Raw genomic sequence first — 5,489 nt, 5'->3', positions numbered from 1 at the left:
TGACCTAACCTTCGAGATGCTTGCAAATATTATACTTGGTGTTTTCCTCCTATCGCTACAATACTGCATTCAAATAAAGTCACTTCTTACCTAAATCTGGATTTTATTTGAGGGTGTCTAGAAACAGCCCCAGGGCAATAACAATCACAACCACAGAAAGGGCATCAGATCCCACCCCCAACTGCATCTGCCTACGGATCCCCTAGGAAACCTGCAGCAGAGTCTCACCAGGAAGAACTAAACGGGCCTTCGGTGACCTCCCTTTACAGGCTCAAGGTTGGCCTTAGTTTGGAGTCACTGGCCTAAGACCTCTGCTCTCCACTAAAGGGTACTCACATTTTTTCTCTATTCGACAAGCTTTTATTGGGGTATCTACTATGTGCCAGGTACCAGTCTAAGTATTGGGGAACAAAGACTAATAAGCTCCCAGTCGGGCACAGGGGCTCACGCCTATAATCCCAACACTTTGAGAGGCCAAGGCGGGTGGATCACCTGAGGTTGGGAGTTCGAGACCAGTCTGACCAACATGGAGGAAACCCCATCTCTACTAAAAATACAAAATTAGCCAGGCATGGTGGTACGCACCTGTAATTCCAGCTACTTAGGGGGCACAGCTACCTATTAAGAGATGAACTTCCTCTATCCTGTCTCTGGCTGGAAGAGGACAGCTTCCCTTTTTCCATACCCTGCTTCCCACGCTGTAGGGAGAGAGCAATGGCCAAGCACAGGCTCTGAAATCAGGCTGCTCTGGTTTGAATCCAGGCCCCACCACTGACTGACCCTGTGACCTTGCCTCTCCATGCCTCCGTTTCCTCACATATAAAATAGGTGATAATTATACCCACCTCATAGGGTTGCTGTGAAGACTGAATTAGAGCACTGGGTGTTAGCTATTGCTATCTTCCACAATTACTATCTTTCAGATCAAGATCCCCTTGGAATGGATACACTGACATTGTCAACGTTTTAAAATTTTGCTTGTTTTTCATGTTATCATATGGTCATACGTTCTTTGATGGCAGAGAGCTTCTTAGTCTTTTTTTTTTTTTTTTTTTTTGTTGTTGTTGTTGTTCTTTTGAGACAGAGTTTCACTCTTGTTGCCCAGGTTGGAGTGCAATGGTGCGTTCTTGGCTCACTTCAACCTCTGCCTCCCGGCTTCAAGCGATTCTCCTGCCTCAGCCTCCCGAGTAGCTGGGATTACAGGCGCATGCCACCACGCCTGGCTAATTTTGGATTAATTCTTTCTGAAACACAGTCTTCCCATGTGTACTGTGAGCAGGTTGAATTATGTCCACATATTCTTCACTCTGTCCTAGACTCCTTTTCCCTTCTCTGTAACTCTTCTGTCCTTCATTTCTATCAGGTGCTACATTCTCAAGTCTTGTATCAGAAACTGGTTCAGGCAGTAAGCTTGGCAGGCAAGCAGTTTTCATAATGGAGACCAAGAACGTGGTAAATGGCTATGTCTTCATTGATTAGGAGTCAATTTGGCTACCTGTATCTTTTCTCTTCTAAACATTTTGACATAAACCTCTTATTCTGGGATTTCTTTTCTTTCTTTCTCTCTCTCTTTCCTTCTTTTTAAATCCTGAGATTTCCTAGTTGGTTTTTCTTTCTGGCAAGTCTGATCTGGCTGGTCCGTAAACAAGGCAGAGGTAGGAATGGGCTGGAGTGCCGGGATGGCGGTGAGGGCCTGATGCCCTCTAGCGACCAGGTGCAGAAGTGGCTGCAGCATCCCTGTGAGGAAGGTTGCAGAGGGATTCTGATGCCAAGTCAGGAGCTAGACCAATGGTTCTCAGAGTGTGGTCCTTGGACCAGCGGCAGCAGTACCTGGATGCTTTGCTAGAAATGAAAAGTCTCAGGCTCACCTGGAACTCTTAGTCAGAAGCTCTAAAATGGTGGTGAGCGGGGGCGGGGACGGGGGGGTGAGGAAGCAGCCTGCCTTGGTCAAGCTCTCCAGGGGATTCTGATGGACCCTGAAGCTTGAGAACCACAACCCTCTAAAGTCATTCCCTGAAACCTCCTGTTTTCCTGCCTGTAAACCAAGAAGGGATATGCACAGAACGGCCGTCGAGCTGCCCAGGGGAGATGTGCTGAAGGCTGTGTCAGGTACTCACTTATTTTATTTTTTGAGACAGGGTCTTGCTCTTTTACCAAGGCTGGAGTGCAGTGGCATGATCCTAGCTCACTGAGCTCAATCTCCCAGGCTCAAGTGATCCTCCCACCTCAGCTTCCAGAGTAGCTGGGATCACAGGTGCTTGCCCCCACATCGAGCTAATTTTATATTTTTAGTAGAGATGGGGTCTCGCTATGTTGCCCAGTCTGGTCTCAAACTCTTGCCCTCATGTGATCCTCCGGCACTCGCCTGCCAAAGTGCTGGGATTACAGGTGTGACTCAACGTGGGTGTCTGGCCCACTTACTTTTAAAGGAGAAAATATCCAGTGTTCAAAGAACCCAGCAAAATCACTCAGACTCACTGTGTATGTCTCCAGGAGGAAAAGAGATAGAAAGGCATTTGTACTTTACAGCTCAACAGGAAAAGCGCAAGTGTCTATCCCTTTCAGACAATAAGGATGCCATTTAATTACTGTCATTTAATTATTATTTCCATGACAAGTTATTTAGTCAACAATCATATTTGAATACCTTCTTGGTGTTGCCAAATCCCATCCCATAGGATTTAGCATTAATCTCCAAATTCCAGAAAATAGGAAACAGAACAAAATTATCCACTGTAACAAATTCTCCACCCTGTAAAGGAGAAGAATTGATGTTCTGGTGAATCTTTGTAATTCACAAATTTACCACAATTCTTTAGGGAACTGTATTCATTTTAATGTAGGCATAATAGGAGATTTTTCCCTAATTCTATTCCCTGGTAGCATTCCCAAGGATAAGTCCTGGAATTCCACTTGAAATTACCCAAAAGGAAAGAACAGACTTGAAAAACAAACACTTTCTTCTGGGGAAGGAAAAAAGGTCAAAAAGAATTATTAATAAGTGAAACATGAGACGATTTTTTTTTCTGAAATTCTCTTTCTTGCCTCTTTGTAAATATCTTTTAAGCTTTATTGATAACATACACTTTACATTTAATGAAAAATGGGATCAAATAAACAAACAAACCTTTTCTTTTTCTTTTTTTTTTTGAGATGGAATTTTGCTCTTGTTACCCAGGCTGGAGCTCAATGGCATGATCTTGGCTCACCACAACCTCTGCCTCCCAGGTTCAAGTGATTCTCCTGCTTCAGCCTCCCGAGTAGCTGGGATTACAGGCATGTGCCACCATACCCAGCTAATTTTCTATTTTTAGTAGAAATGGGGTTTGTCCATGTTGGTCAGGCTGGTCTCGAACTCCTGACTTCAGGTGATCCTCCCGCCTAGGCCTCCCAAAGTGCTGGGATTACAGGCATGAGCCACAGTGCCCAGCTGAACAAACCTTTTCAAGGTGATGAACCCAGGGAGAGGTAGTGCTGACCTAGAACATAGACATGCCTGACTCAAGTGTCAGGTCAGGTCATCCTGTCATATGGGACACCCCCTCACCCTCAACGAAGTGCTCAGTGACCACCATCCCAAGGAAAGACAATGCATTGTACACCCCCGTGTACCCAAAATGCATTTTGCTTTTCAGTTTTCTTGCACTGCCATGCTTGGGTGGGTTTTTTCTTGACTTTCAAGAAAAATAGTTTTTCTCCCTTCTGTAGTCTGAGAGAATCCAGAAGGCAAGAATCAATACCCCTCAACACCAGCAAATGATTAGGTGACCCCAAGTATCCCCAAAGGAATGGAAACTGGGGTTGGGAAGAAAAGCTGAGTGCCCCAGGGGTTCATTTATTTGAGGGGAATACCAGGAGACTCTTTCCAGCCCAGGGTATCCAGCTGCTCCCCTGAGAGGCCCCAACCCCATCTCTGAGAAGATAACCCAGGAGCCCATAATTCACTAGATCCTCCAAGAGGCTTGGCAGCTGTGGGCATCCTGAGCAGTTCTGAAATCCAGAACCGGGGAAGGATAGAGGGTGGGCTGAGGACACATCACCCCGTCAAGTTTCCAAAAAGGAACCTCAACTCAAAGACATTCTGATAAGCTGTCTGTGCCTAGGGAAGATGAAAGGAGAGGCACAAAGGTTTTTTATGGGAGAGCGCCAGGTGCTTACTCTCTGCTTTCCTCTCAGAGGAAAAGTCCACAAAGAGAAAACAAATCTCTCAAAAAGAGCCATCCATTGCTTAGTAGGGAAATATGAATAAACAATTCTAATACCGTGTTTGTTGGAAATGTAGAATGAAGGACAAAAAGCTGATAAAGTTGACTGGATGTGGTGGCTCACGCCTGTAATTCCAGCACTTTGTGAGGATGAGGTGGCCAGATCACGAGGTTAAGAGATGGACACCATCCTGGCCAACATGGTGAAACCCCGTCTCTACTACTAAAAATACAAAAAATTAGCTGGGCGTGGTGGCACACGCCTGTAATCCCAGATACTTGGGAAGCTGAGGCAGGAGAATCGCTTGAACCCAAGAGGCACAGGTTGCAGTGAGCTGAGATCGCGCCACTGCACTCCAGCCTGGCGATAGAGCGAGACTCTGTCTCAAACAAACAAACAAACAAACAAAAAGCCAACGATATCCTTTGTTTTATAGGGAAAAACGAATAAGCAATTCTAATACTGTATTTGTTGGAAATGTAGAATGACGGACAAAAACCTGATAAAGTTGTGAATTGGAGAGGGAAAGCTGGTCTTTGGAAATGCAGGGAGGAATTTATTCCCAGCCCCTGTATGAGGGCCGGGGTCGTGTCTTTGGGACCCTGCTTCCCACACGTTTAGAAGATCTGGAGGGAAACCAGTACCCCAGGGAAAGATGAGGGACTGAGGATCCCACAGGCCACAGCTCCTCCCACACGAACCCCACACCCGAGGCGGGATTCCCCCCATGACTCTCTGGTGACCCCGGCACAATCTGGAGAGACGCGGGGCTGCGGGTGCGGGGCTGGGGCTGCAGGCACCACGCACGGACAGGACAGGACGCCCGCCCGGGGTCCCCGCTGCTGGCCCAGACCCACCTTGCAGCCGAGGCGTCCGGAGCAGGGGGACTCAAGTCCGAGACCCCGAAGTCGCCGCGGGGAGGCCCGGGTCCTTCCACAGCTGGATCCGGCCGATTCCAACCAGCCCCTCCTCCAAGTCTAGGGACTCCAGGCCCCGCACACGCACCGTATCCTGGCTTTCAGGTGACTTGGCTTCCTTACTACGCTACGCCTCCTTTGGTCAGAGCTGGTCACAGCGCGACAGAAGCTGCAGCACCTGTGGTGTCCTCGGCAGAAATGACCTGCCCCGCCGACTTGTTGACCGTTGCCCAGGCATCCTGACGGCGCACCTGATTGGACTATTCAGAGCACGCCCCAGCGCCGCTGATTGGATAGATTCGGGCTCCACCCCCCCCCCTGCGTCATAGAAGTCATCTAATAGGTGGCAGAAGGGAGCCGGATTGA

Source organism: Rhinopithecus roxellana, chromosome 8 (assembly GCF_007565055.1).
Source record: "Rhinopithecus roxellana isolate Shanxi Qingling chromosome 8, ASM756505v1, whole genome shotgun sequence".
NCBI lineage: Eukaryota > Metazoa > Chordata > Mammalia > Primates > Cercopithecidae > Rhinopithecus > Rhinopithecus roxellana.
Note: the sequence above shows the minus strand (reverse complement) of the source record.